The 23679-nt window shown below is 47.9% G+C and overlaps 1 protein-coding gene and 1 long non-coding RNA gene across 3 annotated transcripts in view; one reads left to right on the forward strand and one right to left on the reverse strand.

The window, feature by feature from the left end:
• Window positions 1-23679, forward strand: part of LOC122393092 (ecdysone receptor-like) — a 116515-nt gene that overhangs the window by 64031 nt on the left and 28805 nt on the right. The window lies entirely within an intron of this gene.
• Window positions 20420-21454, reverse strand: LOC122393094. Its single transcript, XR_006258624.1, has 2 exons — window positions 21381-21454; window positions 20420-20627 (listed from the first exon to the last, which is right to left on the reverse strand). It is a non-coding gene; the product is annotated as an uncharacterized LOC122393094 (long non-coding RNA).

Raw genomic sequence — 23679 nt, forward strand, 5'->3', positions numbered from 1 at the left:
AATTCCACCCCTCGCAGCCATCGTTCGAAATTCTCACCGGGCGTGAACTGCGCAGGAGGTTGAAGCGCCGCCATAGTGCAGTCCTAATGCTGATCCTCGTCGCCAAAAAGTGTTCCGTCCTTGTCCGCAGAACACTCAACTGTGCCTCGTAGTCTTCATATATTGTGACACCGCCACGAACTCCGCCCAGTCGCCAGCCCAGACACGAATGGCGCGCACACGAGCAAACCTCCCGGCATCGACTCCGCTGACGTGTAAAACCCGACCAGTGAAATCGGCCACTAAATCAATGGCGCAGTACACAACACTAAATCAATAGCGCAGTACGCAACAATATCAATAGAGAAAGCTGCTGGTACATGTTTTGATAATCCTCCTTCTGTTCATCTATCGACGGCTAATTGTGAAATTTAACTCAAAGTATCGATGAATCACGATGACCTTTTGAACGAAGTATTCGCGCCCGGACACCTTTAGTCTGGCAAACCCAAGAAAGAACTGAGTTAAAGCGCCTCATCACTTTGCACATGTTTTGATCGCTTCAAATGTATGGTCCGGATAAATTTGTGTGAAAAGTTGTGACAGAAAATACATATGCTCTCACAATATAAAGGCACATGCATCAACCCAAGCAGGGGGTGTCGAAGTCTAGTAGGAAAATCTGGCAAATTCCCTGCGTGACGTCACGTCGGGGATGACCGACGGCACCTTGCACTGAAAGATACGGCAGAACGGCTATTTTTGAAAAATGATTAAAAATACTTTTGTGCTGTTATGACGCATAAAACGCTTATCAGCATGTTCCTCATCATGTGATAAAGGCATATCCGTGGTCGAAAATAGCTGAGCCCCTCCCAATTTCCAACCACCGACCTCATAAGCAAAGGATGTAAGCGTAATCCTTAAGGGCGACTTTCCTATACATATCCGTACATATGCGTCCTTATGGAAATCGGTAGTGTGGCGATTGGCGACGCGCGCGACATCTGTGTGGCGACCAAGTGGCGACTGTGGCGACACCTGGTGGCTGCTTTTCTGCTGTATGTAGGCATTGGGGTTTTGCCAGATGTGGTTCCTACTGCTACACCACTATGTTGACCCAATACTAGAAAAGTTATTTTGCTAGTAAAAGGCAAGCAAATTGAAAGTTGATTTATGAAATTGCTTATAAATGATTACGAGATAATAATAAAGAAATTTTGATTGAATAATTATTTAAATAATCAACCGTGAAACTATATTCTGGTAGGTTTAGTAGAAATAAGTCCGTGCAACCTTGTATTTAGGGCCTTGAACCCAAGCATCAACCACAGTGTATATAAATACAGTGGCGGCAAATGCGCTTGGTCACGTGACCAAATCTGCACGTGCGGTTGTGGCGAGGGTACTTCCCGAAACTCTGGTGCCAACTGCCTCGCGGCGCCCATAGAGAATACATGGGACCTTTTCTTTACATACATGGGACCTATCGTGTCTAAATCAAGCCATTTAGTGCAAGGATACGACTGGTTTGAGATTCAGTAGTCTTTTGGCTATAAGTCGGCATAAGAAACGTATTTTTATCGGCAAAATTCGCAAAGTACCAGGTGGTTTTCCGATACCCTGCACGCCTCCTAACTAGTGGTGTCAATCGGAACTTTAATCTTCGGAATTCCGATTTTGTCCAATGTCCAATTCGGAATTCGGTTGGACAATGACAGCAGGCTTTGGACAACTTTGGACAATCGCTTGCTACACCTCAACATTTTTATAAAGTAATCGTGTTTAACATTGATTGGCTATTAGAAAGTTCAGTGTCCGATATGATTAACTTTTTTGAGCTGGTTATGACAATTAAAAGCAAATTAGATAACAGTGTTGAGTGCAAACTATTGCGAAGGTGTCGGGCATCTTTGGACAAATGGCTGGCTTGGACATTTTTGGACGGGCAGTCGACGTAAGCATTGGACATTGGACGGATTTTGGACATACGTTTTCTGAAATTGACACCACTACTCCTAACCCCCGGCGGCCGACCGGAGGAGTCAGTAGCGCTCCACTCACGACTTTTGGCGGTAGCTCAAAACACCTTACAGCTAGAGGGCTGCTATTTGGCACACCTTATCTTTGCTTCCATACGCATCTTTGGAAACCAATTGCATTTCCGTCTCAGGTCAGATCACTGACTTATGACGTCACACGTGAACCTCTGCAATAGTCCCAAAATACCGAAACTTCGCAATGCCCTCGGTGCCAGAGGAGCTATCACAGCGAGATGATACTTACGGGACCTAGTATCCTCTAGGAGTCTCAAAACTTGTATATCTCGGATTTCTCCTAGAGGTCACATGAGGTCAGGCCGATCGCGTGACGTAGGTAACCATTACAAGTCAATGGGGAAAATATGGAAACTGTAATTTTGACGCCGAGAATGATCTAAGCCTAGCTCAAGCACATGGAATCGCAATTTCATGCAATTCTTGCAATGTCCAATGCTTCACTTTTGCATCTTTAACCTAGCGTGACGTCATTTATGACGTCACAAAGGTCACAAGTTATTTCGTCAATAACTCCTGATAAAATTGAACTGGCAAGTCGGAAAAGTCGCCAATAGACTCGGGAAGACTTACCGAATCGAATGACATACGATATAACCTCCTCCGACCAAGTTCGTGACCTGAGTGCCTCTGACCTGGCTTTGACCCGATGTAAACACCTTATGTTGACCCCATCCAAACAAAAGTGAACCATTTTGACGCACCGGAGCATGACAAACATGATGGTACTAAAATCGCGACTCTGCGCCGTTTTTTGGCAATGCTATTTCTCAAAACCCGAAATCGTATTTTGGCCCTCGGGGCACTTGACCTGACCCTCAGAGGCCACCAGTTGACCTGAGACTTTTTAACCGTGCATCAATCGCTGCGTCCCCGGTCCCGTAACGGCATACATGCTTGTTTTTCCCGCGAGGCTAGCTCAATTAGGGCGAGGGAGTCGTACCCGCCCACTCTCGTGGCTGGGGCGTAGGTATGTAAAAAACTAAAAAGTCTGGTGATGATTGATGCAAGATTCTTACAGATAATGGCAGATGAAGGTAGTGTAGCGCGCTACATCTTGAACATCTAACGTAGTATCTTTTCGGCACGGCCGGCCCGGTGACGCGCAGCTGAGCAGAGCGCTGCCGCACGCTTCCCTCCCTTGTCATTATTCCCTCCCTCCTCCCACCAGTCCCCAGGTCCACCCTCCCCAATCATTTCTCACTGTCCGCACAGAATGGGCCGCCATTAACCTCCAATTAAGACAAGCACCTCTGAAGACAGTCACATCAGGATGAGTCATTGGTAGTCATTACAAAGCAGCTGAAGCTACAAGCAAACGTCGGCACACTGTGAGACCACGCGCAGGCTTAAGGCACGTAGCACATCGGGTCTCACGTAGCCATGGTAGCACAACAGTGCGTCACTGCAACGGAATCTGCTAAACTTAGCAAATAGCCTCCGAAACAGACGTACCTAGTTCAGGACGTCTCCACTGCGGACAGAAAGCGCTGTTGTCCGAAACAGACGTAGTTCAGGACGTCCCCACCGCGGACAGAAGGCGCTGCGTTACGGCCACGCCCCGGGGCGGTGGGCGGAGCAAGAGTGACGTCACAGGGCGTCGCCGGCAGACGAAACGGAAGGAAACAAAAGTTTGAATAAAATGAAATGGAAGAATCAAAATTAAAACTCGAAAATCACAAAACCTTTCGGGAATTGTTTTATGCCAGCGATCACTAAAATGCTAAAGCACTCAACACGAAGACGATTCGACGGCCAAAAATTGTAGGCACAGAGGAGCAAGGTGGCTAAAGAGGACAGAGAGCGCCATCTCACGGGCCCACCCACAAGAGGAAGGCAGAGGAAGATGACGGCGCAAGGGCGTGGCAGTCACCCCCCCCCCCCCCAACTATAAAAGGGTGCGCCACCCAACCAGACGACACAGTCGAGCAGCCGAGAGTCAGTCTGCAGCCGGAGCCGGAGACGACATCTGGAGGCCGCCGTCAGTCCGGGGTCACCCGTGAGAAGCCTCTTCAGTTCGACCGACCAGAGCCGGAGGACAACCGCCGACGCTTGAGACCACACTGAGAAGCGGAAGCGCAGAGAACTCCAGAATGTGAGTGTTGTTGAAAAGTCTGCTCAATCCCAATCCTTGACCCCCCCCCCCCCTCTGCCCAGCTTGCCGTGCCGTGACGACTGCCAAACATTTTCGGTTCCCATAAAATGCACTCTCAATTAGAATTGGAAAACTTAAATTACTTTGAACTTATTGGTCCAGACACCCTAGTAGCATATTAGGATCTGAATTGTGAGGTCATGTCAGAGCCGCCAGTAAATACGTTATTGTCAGTTGGAGTACGGAATACATCGCGATTCGGTCGAGAACGGGATGCTAAAATTTGAATAAGCAGCTCAGTGTCTCGAACGCTGAAATTGATGACAGGATGCGTGACAGCGTTGAAATGTCTTTGTCTTTGGTTAAACAGGTTCGTTCGATTTATTATCGGCGGGTGCGAATTGAGATTGGAACGTTTGTGAAATTGAGGGCTTAGATTCGTGCAGTACTCACTAAAAGTTGCATTGCGAAATCATTGGTAATATTGCTGTAGGAATTAATTGCGAAGTCGAAATCAATTATAGAACAGGTAAATACGGTTGTAAAGGAATGTAATGTTTTAAGGTGGCGACTGATTCATGCGATCGATCTATGAATATGGCTATGAGTTTTGATTTTCGACAGATACGAATGCTTGAGCTTACGGCGGAATTTCTTCTGTTACTTAGGTGCAGAGTTGTGAGCAGTGGTTTGAGGTTGACGGTTTGACACTTTGCGACTTTAGATGGTCACTTTGCGTCATTAAAATTGCGAAATGTCGAGTAACAGGTAGATGTAGAATTGTTTGTGGTTAGAACTAATATGCGACTAACATAGGTACCGATCGTTGTGCTTTTGTAGAATAAATACTAGAAAGGACCATCTTTGTTGGGGAACGATTAAATGGGACAGGAATTTAATTAAAAAAAAAAACTTACGTGAAATGGAGCTGATGAGATGTCGAACGGGGAGATATTGCAGCGATATTTTACCAGATTCACACTCACTGACACATCCGGTAAAGCTACCCAGCCAGAAGAGATAACACGCACGAGCACTGTACCGCGAGTGGTGACGCGCCCATAGCGGCGTGACTGACTGACGGTGTCGACGCGGCGCCGGCCGGTGGCCGTGGTAATCGTCGTTCCCGACGCGGGCGTTGAGCCGCCAGAGGGCGCGAGAAGCGGCCACAACAGGGGCAGTGGGTTAACCGTAATTGGGGCGCGTGCGGTAGGTGAAGGTCATTGTATAGGAGCATGGTTAGTTGTGGAATGTTGCAACGGGATAAGAACGTAAACAGTTAATTTTAAATATGACATGCTATTTGATATTTAGGACTGCACTTCGTTTGATGTGCATTGTTTACTGCTAATAGGATGATTTAAATTATATTTTCTATGAAAGGCTAGGGACCCCTATGACAATATTCTGGCACTCTATAAAGATAATTTGTATAGGTAACTAGCAGCCCATCAGAAGCTATCGAACGAGTTTCAAGGAGTCATTTCCGTTGAGCATTCAGTAATTCACTATGATACGGTGGATCACAACCAGACGACAGATCGGTGCGTACTAATTGGTTCTAGATCATCTGATTAAATCAAGAGCGGTTCAAGGTCTGCTAGGAGTGTATACGAGAACTAGTGATTAGGTTCATGCGTGCAGCAGCAATTAGGACTTGAGATTACGATTAAGTTGGATAAATAATGCGTTCCTGTTATTCACGTTCTTACGAGTTAGCGCCAATAATTACTCCACCAATATTGGCACAGGGCATTGTGAGGCGCAGACGGCTTGTTTGCCCGTCTCCTATGGCGTAATGTTTACCAGCATGACTGTATGAGACACAGATGCACTTCTCTAAACCCACGTCCAGACCGGAATAATAAGAGGGACACACCGTCACGTACGCAGGGCATATGCACGTTTTCCGCCAGTGGTACCGGCCACTGTTAATTTTCCCGCTTAGGTAACACTGGGTGAGAAGGCAGTGAGAGGTTTCTACGGCAGGGGGAAGGGGAAGATTGGCACAGTGTGCAGTGGAGAGTAAGTTATGCCAAAGGCAAGAAGCCGAGGGTCAGGGGTGAGTCACCCAAAAGTGCGGATAAGGCGAGCCGTAGTGTCCCGAATAAGTCCTCATACTTATTTTGTAAAGGTACCTTGATCGGTACTGGACAGCCTCAGGGGAGGGAAGAATGTACTCCAGGACACGTAAGGCCTTGAAGAGTAAATCCCATGGTTTAAGGAGAGTTCCTGAGGAGAGTTCCAGGATATGAACGGTGGTCCCTGGGTCGTGAACTGAGGTGTTACACGCGGACCGGAAGAGGGCATAGGTAATCTCTCCCGGATAGAGAGATAAGTCGGATGTAAATCGCGTATATGTGTACCATAAGTCTATCGGACGTGTAGTGAATCCCATAAATTAGTAGGGTGGATATTTGTGCAATTATTCTGGACGGCCCTGCGATAAGTATCTTTGTCGCCGGTTAGCGGAGCATGCAAATGGATTTCGGAAAGAGACATTTATCTCGCCGGGGAGACCATGGTTTGTGAGACGCCTAACACTATCGGAGGGAATTTCGGGGGCTATCAATTAAATTTGGGTGAATACATGAAATGCAAACGTAATGCGAGCAAGGGTGTGAGAATGACGACGCATGAATCTTAGAATAAGGCCGATAGGAATTTGATAGAATTCGGTTACGGCAGTCGAACAAATGATTCTCGACGGCAGTTAAAACTAGCAACGCTAATACGAATTAAGTGGGCAATTTTCTTAATGGGAAGGCCAGTATAGGAATGGGTGACTGGACAAATGATCACATTCAATTTATCAATGTAATTACCACCCATATGTTTGGCAGTGGTCATCGGGACTTCGAATGCCCTGTCCTTCACCTGCCCAACTGTGCCGCAAACCCAGCTGATCGGATCCTTCTATCCCAAATCCGAGCAGTGAAGAAGCATCTCGTGCATCATGGTCTATACAATGAACAGAATCATCAAGCCTCTAAATTAAAAAGCATCTTCCATCAGATGTATTTGTACGCAAGGTGGATCTGATATCTCCATCTCAAGATCTCCACCTGGATATCTACATCTATCTCATCTTCGTCAGGTGGATCTCATCACTATCTGGATCTCTCTCTCTAGATCTCTCTCGGGATCTCTTCAACGACTCTCAAGCTCCCTTGTATCACCAGCTCTACTATCGAGTGCATTACAGCAGCAAATTGTTCTCTCTCTCTCTCTGCTACAACCAGCCGAATAATAAAGGATCGCAGTTTGATGAACCTCAAGATGCAGTTCTCTTTCCATAATTTCTTCTTTTCTTCTTTACCTCGCTACAAATAAGCTCTACTATCGAGTCATTACAGAAGCCAATAGCTCTGTTCTTCTACAACCAGCTGAACGACAGAGGATCGCAGTTTGATGAACCTCAAGATGCAGTTCTCTTTCCATAATTTCTTCTTTTCTTCTTTACCTCGCTACAAATGGCGCCCAAAACGTGGGGATTTGATAATTCTCAAATTGTGAAGCTGGTAGACTGGCACAAGCCGCCGAACCCGAAGTTGATGAATTGAAAGTCAACCGTATGGAGAAGAGGAAGAAGTTGAAGAATAGAGCAGGTGTTCGAAATACTGGCAGCAGTGGAAATGAGCGTGCTGCAGGGGCCGATATGAAGAAAGAGGATGAGCTTAAGAAAGCTGTGTGAAGATGATGAAGCTTATGATGGTGGCTGATGACAGGAAAGTTGAAGAATTGAGCAGGTGTTCGAAATACTGCTCAGTGGAAATGAACGTGCTGCAGGGGTCGACGTGAAGGAACTGATGAGAGGAAGCGGTCTTACGAATACTGAAAAGGACAGAGAAGAAGTTGTTGAAGATAAGATAAGGAAATGAAGCTGTCTCATGAACGAAGGATCAGACTAATACAGAAGTCAGGCCGAAAATGAAACTTGACAATTGCCCGCATCAGCATATCAATTCTTCTACGTTCTGCTGTACAACAAGTCCAAGTCAAGGCCAGCTGCTGTAGTGCAAAGGAGAGCTCGAACTTTCTAGAGTATTGATGATAAGAGGACAGCAATATAAAAAGCAGAAGAGGAAGAAGAACAGACGGAATGCTCGTGTTGTACTGAATCAAAACAAACACGGTCGTCTTCACAACACAGCCGAGGCGATTATCATGTTGGTGAACGAGGAGAGGGTGCCAGGATGCTGCAAGACCAACTGCCAAACGATCCATTGAGATGGGCTGCTGCAGAGATCACCCACCTGAGCTGCTGCAACGGCTGTCACCTGGTCCGTCGAAAGGTCGCTACCTGGGCTGCCGCGGAGGTCACCTGTGCTGCCACGGAGGATGCATTGCCCTCGCGGGCTGCCTCGGAGGTCCCTCACCTGAGCGGCCGCGGAAGTCGCCTACCTGAGCTGCCACGGAGGAAGCATTGGTCCCACGTGCTGCCTCGGGGGGTCACTCACCTGATCGGCCGTGGAAGTCGCCTACCTGAGCTGCCACGGAGGAAGCATTGGTCTCGCGTGCCGCCTCGGGGGGTCACTCACCTGATCTGCCGCGGAAGTCACTCACCTGATCTACCACGGAGTTGTCACCGGGTCTGCCACGAAGGTCATCTACCCGGGCTGCCATGGAGGCCACCCACTTGAGCTGCCGCGGAAGTCGCATACCTGAGCTGCCACGGAGGTCACCTGTGCTGCCACGGGGGATGCATTGCCATCGCGTGCTGCCTCGGGGGTCACTCACCTGAGCTGCCGCAGAAGCCGCCTACCTGAGCTACCACGGAGGCTGTCACCGGGTCTGCCACGAAGGTCATCTACCCGGGCTGCCATGGAGGCCACCCACTTGAGCTGCCGCGGAAGTCGCATACCTGAGCTGCCACGGAGGTCACCTGTGCTGCCACGGGGGATGCATTGCCATCGCGTGCTGCCTCGGGGGTCACTCACCTGAGCTGCCGCAGAAGTCGCCTACCTGAGCTACCACGGAGGCTGTCACCGGGTCTGCCACGAAGGTCACCTACCTGGGCTGCCATGGAGGTCGCCCAGCTGAGCTGCCACGGAGCCTGCCACCCGGGCGGCCACGGAGGTCGCGGCAGGGCCTGCCATGGAGGTCGCCTACCCGGACTGCCACGGAGGTCATCCACCTGGGCTGCCACGTAGGCTGCCCACACGGGCCGCAGTGCAAGCTGCCCACCCGGGCTGCCATGGAGCCCGCCATCCGGGCTGCTGTGGAAGCTCCCCACCCTGGCTGCCGTGGAGGCCGCCCCACCCAGGCTGCCATGGCAGGCTGCCACCCGGGCTGCCATGAAGGCCGCCACCCGAACGGCTGGGGAGGCCGCCCACCTGGGCTGCTCTAGAGGTCTTCACCCTCCTGAGAAGCCGCTTGCCGGACGGCCACCGACGACATCGGACTAACCAAAGTGGTTGGTGCACGTGACCCGGATCTGGTGAACGACAAACTAAGGTGGGGACGAGGAACAACAGGTGCGTGTGTGTACTGTACTAGGTATACGATGTCATTTTGTAGGCGTTGCGGAACTTAATATGATTGTGTAGATTTAGATGAGTAAGGGATGTGACTTTTTTGTAGGAGTTGCGAGGACGCAACTAGGGTTGTTTGGACTGAAGATGTAGCGCGCTACATCTTGAACATCTAACGTAGTATCTTTTCGGCACGGCCGGCCCGGTGACGCGCAGCTGAGCAGAGCGCTGCCGCACGCTTCCCTCCCTTGTCATTATTCCCTCCCTCCTCCCACCAGTCCCCAGGTCCACCCTCCCCAATCATTTCTCACTGTCCGCACAGAATGGGCCGCCATTAACCTCCAATTAAGACAAGCACCTCTGAAGACAGTCACATCAGGATGAGTCATTGGTAGTCATTACAAAGCAGCTGAAGCTACAAGCAAACGTCGGCACACTGTGAGACCACGCGCAGGCTTAAGGCACGTAGCACATCGGGTCTCACGTAGCCATGGTAGCACAACAGTGCGTCACTGCAACGGAATCTGCTAAACTTAGCAAATAGCCTCCGAAACAGACGTACCTAGTTCAGGACGTCTCCACTGCGGACAGAAAGCGCTGTTGTCCGAAACAGACGTAGTTCAGGACGTCCCCACCGCGGACAGAAGGCGCTGCGTTACGGCCACGCCCCGGGGCGGTGGGCGGAGCAAGAGTGACGTCACAGGGCGTCGCCGGCAGACGAAACGGAAGGAAACAAAAGTTTGAATAAAATGAAATGGAAGAATCAAAATTAAAACTCGAAAATCACAAAACCTTTCGGGAATTGTTTTATGCCAGCGATCACTAAAATGCTAAAGCACTCAACACGAAGACGATTCGACGGCCAAAAATTGTAGGCACAGAGGAGCAAGGTGGCTAAAGAGGACAGAGAGCGCCATCTCACGGGCCCACCCACAAGAGGAAGGCAGAGGAAGATGACGGCGCAAGGGCGTGGCAGTCACCCCCCCCCCCCCCAACTATAAAAGGGTGCGCCACCCAACCAGACGACACAGTCGAGCAGCCGAGAGTCAGTCTGCAGCCGGAGCCGGAGACGACATCTGGAGGCCGCCGTCAGTCCGGGGTCACCCGTGAGAAGCCTCTTCAGTTCGACCGACCAGAGCCGGAGGACAACCGCCGACGCTTGAGACCACACTGAGAAGCGGAAGCGCAGAGAACTCCAGAATGTGAGTGTTGTTGAAAAGTCTGCTCAATCCCAATCCTTGACCCCCCCCCCCTCTGCCCAGCTTGCCGTGCCGTGACGACTGCCAAACATTTTCGGTTCCCATAAAATGCACTCTCAATTAGAATTGGAAAACTTAAATTACTTTGAACTTATTGGTCCAGACACCCTAGTAGCATATTAGGATCTGAATTGTGAGGTCATGTCAGAGCCGCCAGTAAATACGTTATTGTCAGTTGGAGTACGGAATACATCGCGATTCGGTCGAGAACGGGATGCTAAAATTTGAATAAGCAGCTCAGTGTCTCGAACGCTGAAATTGATGACAGGATGCGTGACAGCGTTGAAATGTCTTTGTCTTTGGTTAAACAGGTTCGTTCGATTTATTATCGGCGGGTGCGAATTGAGATTGGAACGTTTGTGAAATTGAGGGCTTAGATTCGTGCAGTACTCACTAAAAGTTGCATTGCGAAATCATTGGTAATATTGCTGTAGGAATTAATTGCGAAGTCGAAATCAATTATAGAACAGGTAAATACGGTTGTAAAGGAATGTAATGTTTTAAGGTGGCGACTGATTCATGCGATCGATCTATGAATATGGCTATGAGTTTTGATTTTCGACAGATACGAATGCTTGAGCTTACGGCGGAATTTCTTCTGTTACTTAGGTGCAGAGTTGTGAGCAGTGGTTTGAGGTTGACGGTTTGACACTTTGCGACTTTAGATGGTCACTTTGCGTCATTAAAATTGCGAAATGTCGAGTAACAGGTAGATGTAGAATTGTTTGTGGTTAGAACTAATATGCGACTAACATAGGTACCGATCGTTGTGCTTTTGTAGAATAAATACTAGAAAGGACCATCTTTGTTGGGGAACGATTAAATGGGACAGGAATTTAATTAAAAAAAAAAACTTACGTGAAATGGAGCTGATGAGATGTCGAACGGGGAGATATTGCAGCGATATTTTACCAGATTCACACTCACTGACACATCCGGTAAAGCTACCCAGCCAGAAGAGATAACACGCACGAGCACTGTACCGCGAGTGGTGACGCGCCCATAGCGGCGTGACTGACTGACGGTGTCGACGCGGCGCCGGCCGGTGGCCGTGGTAATCGTCGTTCCCGACGCGGGCGTTGAGCCGCCAGAGGGCGCGAGAAGCGGCCACAACAGGGGCAGTGGGTTAACCGTAATTGGGGCGCGTGCGGTAGGTGAAGGTCATTGTATAGGAGCATGGTTAGTTGTGGAATGTTGCAACGGGATAAGAACGTAAACAGTTAATTTTAAATATGACATGCTATTTGATATTTAGGACTGCACTTCGTTTGATGTGCATTGTTTACTGCTAATAGGATGATTTAAATTATATTTTCTATGAAAGGCTAGGGACCCCTATGACAATATTCTGGCACTCTATAAAGATAATTTGTATAGGTAACTAGCAGCCCATCAGAAGCTATCGAACGAGTTTCAAGGAGTCATTTCCGTTGAGCATTCAGTAATTCACTATGATACGGTGGATCACAACCAGACGACAGATCGGTGCGTACTAATTGGTTCTAGATCATCTGATTAAATCAAGAGCGGTTCAAGGTCTGCTAGGAGTGTATACGAGAACTAGTGATTAGGTTCATGCGTGCAGCAGCAATTAGGACTTGAGATTACGATTAAGTTGGATAAATAATGCGTTCCTGTTATTCACGTTCTTACGAGTTAGCGCCAATAATTACTCCACCAATATTGGCACAGGGCATTGTGAGGCGCAGACGGCTTGTTTGCCCGTCTCCTATGGCGTAATGTTTACCAGCATGACTGTATGAGACACAGATGCACTTCTCTAAACCCACGTCCAGACCGGAATAATAAGAGGGACACACCGTCACGTACGCAGGGCATATGCACGTTTTCCGCCAGTGGTACCGGCCACTGTTAATTTTCCCGCTTAGGTAACACTGGGTGAGAAGGCAGTGAGAGGTTTCTACGGCAGGGGGAAGGGGAAGATTGGCACAGTGTGCAGTGGAGAGTAAGTTATGCCAAAGGCAAGAAGCCGAGGGTCAGGGGTGAGTCACCCAAAAGTGCGGATAAGGCGAGCCGTAGTGTCCCGAATAAGTCCTCATACTTATTTTGTAAAGGTACCTTGATCGGTACTGGACAGCCTCAGGGGAGGGAAGAATGTACTCCAGGACACGTAAGGCCTTGAAGAGTAAATCCCATGGTTTAAGGAGAGTTCCTGAGGAGAGTTCCAGGATATGAACGGTGGTCCCTGGGTCGTGAACTGAGGTGTTACACGCGGACCGGAAGAGGGCATAGGTAATCTCTCCCGGATAGAGAGATAAGTCGGATGTAAATCGCGTATATGTGTACCATAAGTCTATCGGACGTGTAGTGAATCCCATAAATTAGCAGGGTGGATATTTGTGCAATTATTCTGGACGGCCCTGCGATAAGTATCTTAGTCGCCGGTTAGCGGAGCATGCATATGGATTCCGGAAAGAGACATTTATCTCGCCGGGGAGACCCTGGTTTGTAAGACGCCTAACACTATCGGAGGGAATTTCGGGGGCTATCAATTAAATTTGGGTGAATACATGAAATGCAAACGTAATGCGAGCAAGGGTGTGAGAATGACGACGCATGAATCTTAGAATAAGGCCGATAGGAATTTGATAGAATTCGGTTACGGCAGTCGAACAAATGATTCTCGAGGGCAGTTAAAACTAGCAACGCTAATACGAATTAAGTGGGCAATTTTCTTAATGGGAAGGCCAGTATAGGAATGGGTGACTGGACAAATGATCACATTCAATTTATCAATGTAATTACCACCCATATGTTTGGCAGTGGTCATCGGGACTTCGAATGCCCTGTCCTTCACCTGCCCAACTGTGCCGCAAACCCAGCTGATCGGATCCTTCTATCCCAAATCCGAGCAGTGAAGAAGCATCTCGTGCATCATGGTCTATACAATGAACAGAATCATCAAGCCTCTAAATTAAAAAGCATCTTCCATCAGATGTATTTGTACGCAAGGTGGATTTGTATCTACATCTTCCTCAGGTGGATCTCAGTCTACATCTCCCTCAGGTGGACGTCATCTGAAATCTCTATCTCAAGATCTCTATCGGGATATCTCATCTATCTCAGGATCTCAGCATCTTCATCACTACCTGGATTTCTCCCTGGATCTGTCTCGGGATCTTTTCCAAGACTCTTAAGCTCCCCTATTTTACCAGCTCTACTATCGAGGATCTCCCAGCAGCAATTTGCTCTCTCTCTTCCGCTACAACCAGCCGAACAACAGTGGACCGCGGTGATTGATGAACCGCAAAGAAGATGCAGCTTTTTTATTCCTTTTTCTTCCTTTTCTTTCTTTCCCTTGCTACAGTAGGGCATCAGTTATTAAAGATAAGGGCAACAAATTTGCAGCCCTCAGTAGCATTGAGTTATGCATTAATTAAGGGTTATAGAACCATAGGCGGCGGAACGGGGAGGGCACCGGGGCACCGTGCCCCCTTTAATTTTGGCATTTTAACATTAGCCCTATGGGCGTTGCATGGAAAGAATCGGACCGAAAGTCGGCAGTGCCCCCCCCCCTTAATTGAAGGTGTTCCGCCGCTACTGTATAGAACAACTGTAAGCTGCAGGCTCAGCTCTTCAGTTTCTACCTTTGCCTGCAATCACAATAAAATCAATGGAAAAGTAATAATTGTAGATTAATTGCATTTTATTGATGCTATTCAAGTATCAATGGTAACTATGTCACCAATGATTCAATATTATTTGCACGGCATCATTTACCACCACAGTCTAAATATTTAGCATCTAAAATAATGCAGTAAAATAAGCTGCGCCACGTCTGTCGACAAAATCTGGTGCCAACTCAAGGTCAAACGGAAAATGTGGTCACGTGACCAATGTCCGGCAGCTGGCATCAACGACCGCATCACTTTAAATGCATTCTTTCTTAGGTTTGCCAGACTATGCCTCGGCTCTGTAAGTTCTCTCTTCCGCCGGATCTGGCCATTTGAATACCATCTACTGCATGCCGGCCCGGTCTGAGTCTTGATTACTCCCATTATCAGGCTGATGCAACTCCCAAAGGCGGCTCCAGTAATGAGCTTTCGGAGGGGAATGCCGTTAGCATTTCACATTCATGGCGTGCAGCGCAATAGATGCAGCGTTAAAATTAGGTCTTTTGGTCGAGTTCGGGCCTTCATTTCGCGTAAAGCGCTGCTCTGAACGGAACTCTGTGATTTAGTCCAGAACAGAAATAGACTCGCTGTAGCGACTGACAGCCCAGCCAGCAATTTTGCTCCGGGCCCAAGCAGGCTCAAGTGCGGATTGCCCGAGATTTTAAGTCGGGCTAAAGTCGGCTAGGGCTTGGGCTAAAGTCGGCGTATGACACAAAAACGCCGACTAAAGCCCATGCTCTGCCGGAGGTATGCCCGCTCTGCGAGCTCCGGACAGCCGTAGTTTAGCCCTAGTTGAGCGACGCTTGGCGTTAGCCCGATTTAAGCCCGAGCAGTGAATCCATTTATATAATGGATGTTACTCTGGGCCCGAGCGGGCTGAACTCATGCAAGCCCACTCTGTGTGCCCTGTCTATCCCGACATAAGCCATAGAAGTGAATGGGGTTTATACATTGCAAACTGCTGTGGCTTTGCTCGGGTTCGGCTCGAGTGACGGCTCCTGTTTTCTCAAGTCTCGACTTGACTTCATCTTGCTTTTGCTTCACACTGGATCAAGTAGCAAGGAGCAGCCAATGCACTTTCAGCAGGTTGTGCGGTTACAATGCATATTCAAAATTGTTACGGTCACTCATATGCTCTGTTAACCGGTCATCGAGCATTGTGAAAGGAAAGTAGTGGTTGACTTTGATTGAATGTATATTTCAAACGACTACAGACACGTCAAATGAAACAAAAATACATGAAACAGTGGACTGCAAACTGCAGCAATAATATGGCATGAGTCATGAAAAAGCACCATCAAAACTATAAAACAATCACAAGGCCCGCTAGCCTCCCTCCCCGCTCATAATACTTAGTTGAACACCCAACCGAAAGCATAAAGTAAGGACAAGTAATCGCTCATAAGACATAAAGCAATTAGCAAACAATCGTTTATAAGGAACTTCACTCTGGTGAATGGGAGCTTTGGAGGCGTTTAGCTCCTCGACACACACACACATCTGCAGTAGATGGTCGGCCAGCTTTCGGCGCAGTTTCCATATATGTAGGTATACCTACTTAATTATAAGCAGGCAGTTTCCGCTAAACCACTTGGCGAGGGCGACTGCGGCGTCCACCCGGTCCTGGTTTGTATAACTATTCAATTTTTTTGGAACCATTTGCTCTAATGGTACGTACCTGAAAAGAGATTAATTGGTTTAATTTATGTACATTGCATGTTTGCTTGAAAAATAACTTATTGTTGCATTAATACTGTAAAAGCACTTCTCATTGATCCGTATAAAATGTTCATTCGATTTTCAACGCGGACAGAGAATGAGCGTGCTCGGTGATAAGTAGATAAATATTTGTGTTTTGTATTTCATTTTCCTGGTTCAGAAGTGCTGGTATTTCACAAAGATATAAAGGCACGGAATGCGGCTTTTCTGAGCGAGGTAAGTCGCCAGGCTGAACAGCTATTCAGCTTCATGTTTGATGGTGTGAAACTCAGTCAAAATCATTACGTTTACATACGATCAAGCGCACCATTCAATACACTTACCTACCGTAAAACTCCATGCCAGTCCACTTGATAAGAGCAGTGAGCACTATCCCTTCTTCGTGCTGTCACACGCGCCCAAATATCAACCACCAAATGCCCCAACACCGGTGTGTCGTTTCGTCGCACAGCGCGCAGACTGTCACAAACGCTGCACATGATTGGCGCAGAACTGCGCATGCGCGAACAGCCGAACAAGTATGGCTAAGCTCCGGCTTTACTCCAGTTAGCCGAAGGACACAGCCAGCTTGATCAGCCCGCGCTCCGCCCAAGTTAAGCCTGTTTTGGATGCGTGGGCAGATGTCGGGCTGAGCTACTGCTATCCGCACGTGGGCATAGCTGCGGCATGCCCCAGCTCAGCCCTAGTAAAAAATACATTGGTTTTAGTCAAAGTGGGCAAACCCAAGCTAAGCCCAAGCTGCCCGACGTTTGCCACAGTTCAGCCCAAGCGAATTGCTGCCTGGGTGCAGCTGGCACCGACTGTGCACCGTTGACTGTTGGGCTGTGCACTGTGCAGCATGCATGCAGCATGCAGCGTTTCACTGCAAAATCGACGGGCTGCATGCTGTCTTACTATAGCAAAGACTATGAAAACGTTTAAGAAGCTGTTGCTATGTTGATAGATGCAAATTTAAAAGAACGATATTTATCCCATGAATTATCTCGCATGAGAATAGCACCGTTGCTTGACATTTACATGTATTCCTCTGACCTTATGCCGTGCTCATGACCAATCTCGTGCCTTGGATAATCACATACCCTTGCACCGACTTAAGAGAGCAGGAGTTTCGAGGCCTTCCTTTGCGCCAGGTCGTAGCGAACGTACTCTGAACGTAACGTGAAGGCCGGGGGTCAAAAGTGCAGCGCATAGGTCAAAGGTCGAGTCATCTCCATCTCCGCTTATCGGGTGCACGAAGCGGCGAGCGGAGCAAACCGATCGCCCTTGACCTGACCGGGTCGCCACCAGACCAGTCGTGCGCTCAAGCGGTTGAGTTGGAAACTTATTACATATAATCATATGTACTCATGTTGGTCGAAGGTATACATCGATTAACTATAAGGATCCCATGAATGTGATGTGCTATGCAGTGTATTTCAGGAATTAGGTAGACATCGATTATTGATAAGGCTGCTTTGTATAAATGCCATGTGCACAGAACATGCTAACTGGACGGAGCGAAGCTGCACAACGTCACTTTGGTCTTGAGTAAAATATTTAATCATAAGTGGGCTGATAAAATGGATTGGTGCTTGATATAGCTCAACAGTTTTAGTTTAAACAGAGGCTGATATTAACCATGCGCTCTTTAAGCCTGCAAAGTTGCAAACGCCTTTCCCAAAATGTCAGTCGTTGCACTGTAGTTCTCCACAGAAAATATCTTCCACCTCAACTGGCCAAACCAAGGTCACGCAAAGTCTCCCTCATAAGCATGGGACACATCGCGGTATAAAGCTGGGGATATACGACATTAACACGGCCGCTCCCCATGCACTGGCCTTAGAGGCTGGAGCAGGGACGTAGCCAAGGGGGTGGGCGGAGGGGGCGCCCGCCCCTCCCTTGGGGTTTTCAGGAGGCCCCCCGAAAGGATTCAGGCCAACGTGGGCCGAAGGCCCACGTTGGCCTGAATCCTTTCGGCCTGAATTCAACGTGGGCCGAAGTCCCACGTTGGCCAAAATCACGTCGGAGGCGAACGAAATTCACGCGGGAATCTAAAAAATGACGTCAGAACAATCAGGGCCCTCTGACCAGCCTGACAAGTGACAGCTAGGGTCCTTCTCATCTCCTGTGAATAACCACTAGTGTCTGTGTCTGACCGCTAGGGCCCCTCTGACTCCTCAGTAGAGGAGGCCCTCTGTGGGTAGGAGGCCCTCTGTTGAGAGGAGGCCCCCTTAGAGAGGAGACCCCCTGTAGAGAGGAGGCCCTCTGCAAAAAGGAGGCCCTCTGTAAAAAAGAGGCCCTCTGTAAAAAGGAGGCCCTCTGTAGAGAGCAGGCCCTCTGTAAAGAGGAAACCGTCTGAAATCAGAGGGCCCTTTGAAGAGAGGAGGCCCTCTGTAGAGAGGAGATCGTCTGAAGAGAGGGGGCCCTCTGTAGAGGAGGACTCCCTCAGTAGAAAGGAGGTCCTCTGTAGGTAGGAGGCCCTCTGTAGGTAGGAGGCCCTCTGTAGAGTGAAGGCCCTCTGAAGAGAGGAGGCCCTTTGCAGAGATGAGGTCCTCTGTATAGAGGAGGTCCTGTGTAGAGACGAGACTCTTTGAAGAGAGGAGGCCCTATATAGATAGGAAGCCCTCTGTAGAGAGGAGGTCCCTGTAGAGACTAGAGAGGAGGCGCTCTGTAGAGAGGATGCCCTCTGTAAAGGAGGCCCTCTGGAGAAAAAGACACCCTCAGCAGAGAGGAGGCCCTCTGTAGATAAGAAGCAATCTGTAGAGAGGAAGCCCTCTGTAGATAAGAGGCCCTCTTGGGCAGGAGGCCCCCGGTAGTCAAAGACAGCGTCGTATATTAAGAACATAGAGTGGAGGCCCACTGTAAGCAATTGTATTGAACAATCATGAGCGATCCACATTCTGAAAGTGCGTGGCGATTACTGCTGGCTTCTGGTCCCTGCTATTCTTAATAGAGAGTTCTCAGTTTTCACTATAGTGAGAACTGAGAACTCAGGAAACTGTACAGAATAGACTCCCAACCGCGTCGCCGCCCACTGTAGGAAGGGACAGGGGCTCTGTAAGGAGGAGGTCCTCTGTAAACAGAAGGCCCTATCCTATGTAGACAAATTAGTTGTATGAATGCGCTCAGAGAAATCATGCCGGGTGGCGGGTGCCGTCAACGGTTTTGCCGTCAACGGTTTTACCTGGTGTTTTAGAGCGATGAAAACACAACTAAGGTGTTTTCCCAGCCAGCAAATCGGAGCTTTCCCCGTACGGGGAAGGCCTATGGCGAGCTTGGGGCAGGCTCGGGGAAACCCCAACCGTTCTCTTGGGGAAAACGGAGCGTTCGCTTGGGATTTGAGACACTTTGTACGGGGAACTTTGTGCGGGATTCGTAAGGGGAAACGGTATAATTGCCCAAGCGTTCCCCAAACGTCCCCCAGGCTACCCCCGCGCCGACTATGGTTAAAACCCGTTGTTAAGGTCGGTTCCCCGTACGGGGCTATCGAACATTTTCCCCAAGAAGATCCTGTGCGAGCCCCGCACATTCCCCCACCCGGCTATACGGGTTTATGCTTACTGGAGACCTTCCCCGATCGGGGAAACCGTGATTTTCCCCTAACGTTCCCAGACCTTTTCCCCTCGCGAGCCCCGGCCGTTCCCCGACTTGGCAATGGCCCCACTGCCTTGTCTGCTTTTTTCCCCGTACGGAGAAGCCAGTAAAACCGCACTTGGAAACAGATCGGGTCCCATTAAAATTGACAATGACTATTTATTTTGTCTGTAAACATACAAAAATTTGTATAAACATACTTGTTTACATACAAACAAAATTGTCCACTTGTTTCCCCACAATAGGGAAACGATAAAACCGCACAGGAAAATAATTAGAACCAATCCATTTGGCCATGCCTGTTTATTTCCAGACTTTCAGGACGCTTCAACGACTAGATCAATACACAACAGTCGGCCAAGCATGGTATGTGTCTGTACCACCACAGCCTATACTATTTTTATGTGGAGTCCCTCATTTGATGAAAGGTTAACATGCTTGATAATTGATATACTCGTTACAAATCAAGACAAACACTGAAAAAGTTATTCACTTAAAATACATTGTGAACGCTTAGCAGGTGGCAAACATTACAGCAGCAGCGCAGCAGTGACAAACAACAGGTGACGAACACGAGCACTGGTAACTGGTCTAACCCCAGTTCTAACACGTCGAACCCCAGTTGATCCTCTGCAGGAGGAGTCTGTTCAGCAGATTGAGAACGACGGCTTTTCTGTAGTCTCCCTACAGCTGGTCCGGCCTTCCGTTCAGTAGTGCCCTGGATCCACAACTCGAGTCTTCCTTCTGGCTGTTTCAGACACATCTCAGCGGTCAGCTGCCGCTGAGAGCCACCTTGCTATGATCCATGTCCCAGCGCATCTCCAGGAATTCTGCGGCTGTGGACAAAAACAAAAATATGTGCACTTGTAGGTATATCAATCAGGTTTTACAGCTAGCTACTACCTACATGAAATGTCCTTTTATGGAAACTTCAGCTTACGCTGAAACATGTTGAATGCCATTTTATGAAATTACACTTATTTATAACTTTTTTTTCCCACGAAATGTGCTTAAAAAATGAATGTGATATACTTTGAATAGTAAATAAAAAAATGAATGTGATATACTTTGAATAGTAAATAAAAAAATGAATGTTATATACTTTGAATAGTAAATAAAAATTAAATAATTAAATTTGTACTTCTTAACATTTCTCATTCCAGGAAAGTCATTAGGTAATACATGTTTTACGTCTATATTGCGCCTTACGAAGTTCCTCGCGAAAGCACTTGACAGATAAATGAACGCCGTTTGACAATTAAAATCGGTTGCTAGTTTATCAAGATAACAATGAAGTCCCTTTCACAAGCAGAGCTGACTAGTAGAGCTGCTGAAACAGGCTCTTTCCGAAGACAAAAAAAAAATGGAATGCGAGAGCCTATTCAAATACATGTATTTATTACAATCGCGTCAATCGTTCGCACATCCCTGTAAGCGGTTGATGCGATCGTGATTTCATGTATTTAATTAATGGACTCTCGCATGAGATTTTCTGGCTGAAGAAAGAGTGTGTCTCAGCCTTTAGACTTGGGTGAAGGGCAGGTTGTTCAACAGTTCTAAGTTAACCCCCACCCCCATAAACTGCTTACCAGCTTCGCCTGGAAGTCGCTCTTCGGTTGCTCATGCGAGATGCGAGCAATTACGTCCACGCCGGGTTCATACTGCTGTTGTGGGTCCTGCCAAGTCCCGTCGGAAACCTTCCGGTCGTAACCGGCAGACGTCCCTCTAGAACAGAAGCAGACAAAGCATTAGGCTGATGACATTATATTGTCCGGGCAATTTAAGGATAATCTCAGACGGAGGTTGATGACCTCAGTCATTTTTACGTCATATTATGCATACCCTGGACAGTGATCAAGATATTGTGTGTATCGGAAGCTTTGTCTTTTACAATAAATTTGAGTTAGTATCATCGTCATTTTATATCTATCATGGATTCGTTACAATTAAGTGCTTTAGTTCATTACCAACACAGCATATATTCCTCGTCGAGCTGCGTCCTCCGTTGGTGCCGAGTCTGCAGCTTCTCAAGCACTGACCCCAGCGGTAGATCACGACTTTGGGCACAGGTCAGTCAAGCGGTCACCACATCTCGCCGTTCACCGTCTTCGTTCACAGCTCTGTAGTGTCGCCGCACTCTTCAGTGCCAACCATGGTCTGACCTGGAACGGTACCTAGCCCACGGCTTGCTCACACAACCGCGCGGCGCAGTGACTCTGGACCGACTTCCCCCGTTCGTCCCGTCTGACGCGTCGGCACGGCCCCATTCACGATGACAGATGGCGACAGGAGACGCCCCCAACCAGATGTGCGGACGGAACCGACGGCGGCCGGCCGTTGCTACCCCTCCCTCCCCTCCCCTCGCTTCGTTGAGGCGACACTTCTAAGTCGTAAGCAGTGTGTTGTTGAAATTTTGATGCTTTTGTAATTTCAATGCGATGAGTGATGACAGAAGAAAGAAAACGTAATGTTTATGCCACAGCAATGCGAGAAGAAACATAGATCCTGAAAGTTGTCAAAGTTGTTTTTACCTCATGAAATAAGGGCACCAACGTTCGTTCAAAGTAATGGCGTATGCGTGTCCTCATCCTCACAGCTTAGCAGGCCCCGTAAACCAAGACGGCTTTTCCTCTCTTTTAGGTCGAAAATTACATCGATCAAATGTCTACAATCAAATGTCTGCGAATAACCGTTTTCATGATAGGTAACTGGTACACAATTGGTAGACATTTGGTCCAGATACGGTGCCGATTTGATCAAATTATCAGACATTATTTTCGATTAAAACACTGAAATAAATAGGTATATGATATGAAGATATGAAAAAGAGATTTGGTGCAAATTTGGTCACTGTTTGATGCATTCGCCAGATCACCTGTCATGAAAACGATTATAAAAAATCGTTATATTGTTATATTTTTTATTTATTATATCTCCCTTCAATCGATGCATGAGCATGTAGCTCTAGAACTGCTCCTAAGACTGCTTTTAGCATTCCCATGGATGATATAACACTGGATTGGTGTCTCGTGGAAATTAACATTGGGATTCGCGACATTGGGATCAGGCCTGCCATCTAGCGAGAGAATTATAGTAAGTTAGGAGCAAACCGAGTGAACGCCATCTCTCAGCATTATGACACACGTGGGTGTGGTGTGTTAGTTGGCTCGAAGTGCATATTCCCACGAGTTGGAGGTAATCTGACTGGACCTGAGACGACAAAAAAATGTCTTAAATGCCTGAAAGCCAAAAACGTCAAGCAGCCTTTAGGTAATAACAAAAATAAAATGCGTAAGACGGTGTGTATTGAAACGCCCAGTCCCATTGGCTTGTAAGAGCTTTTATATGGCCATTTACTAACAATGGTACAGCAGTTTGACAATATGTCATACATATTTGGTAGGCTTATTCCTTCTTCTCCGAATTTCGCCCGATTTTCTTCATCTTAGTTAATGTTACGGCACGTGTCACGTGCCAACTTAGGGATGTCGAAATTGTTCCACATGAAGTAACTCCGCAATGGCTGGGCCCATTACGGTAAAATTTCGTCAAGTTAGGCACCCAGTGGCCAATGCATTTCCATGTGTCACTATGGGGTGCTACTGCACGTGCGCACGTGCGGGGTGCCGCTTCCATATCTCAAGAACGGCTGGGCGGATAACACTCAAACTTGGTACACAAATGTCACATCGATGCTCGTACTGCATTGATCAGTGCTTACATTGGAGTCGTTAGGAAAACGATGAAATGAGATGCGTTGTGTTTATGCCTTTCTGTTCCAGCAGCTGATTGATCCGCAACAGGAGATCCTTGTTTGTGAAGGCTTCGTCTCCCTTTTCCACTCCTTGTTTAAAATAACATTAACAATGTACGAAGAAGATCACACAT

The sequence above is a fragment of the Amphibalanus amphitrite genome, unplaced genomic scaffold (assembly GCF_019059575.1).
Source record: "Amphibalanus amphitrite isolate SeventyFive unplaced genomic scaffold, NRLGWU_Aamphi_draft 000515F_arrow, whole genome shotgun sequence".
Lineage (NCBI taxonomy): Eukaryota > Metazoa > Arthropoda > Thecostraca > Balanomorpha > Balanidae > Amphibalanus > Amphibalanus amphitrite.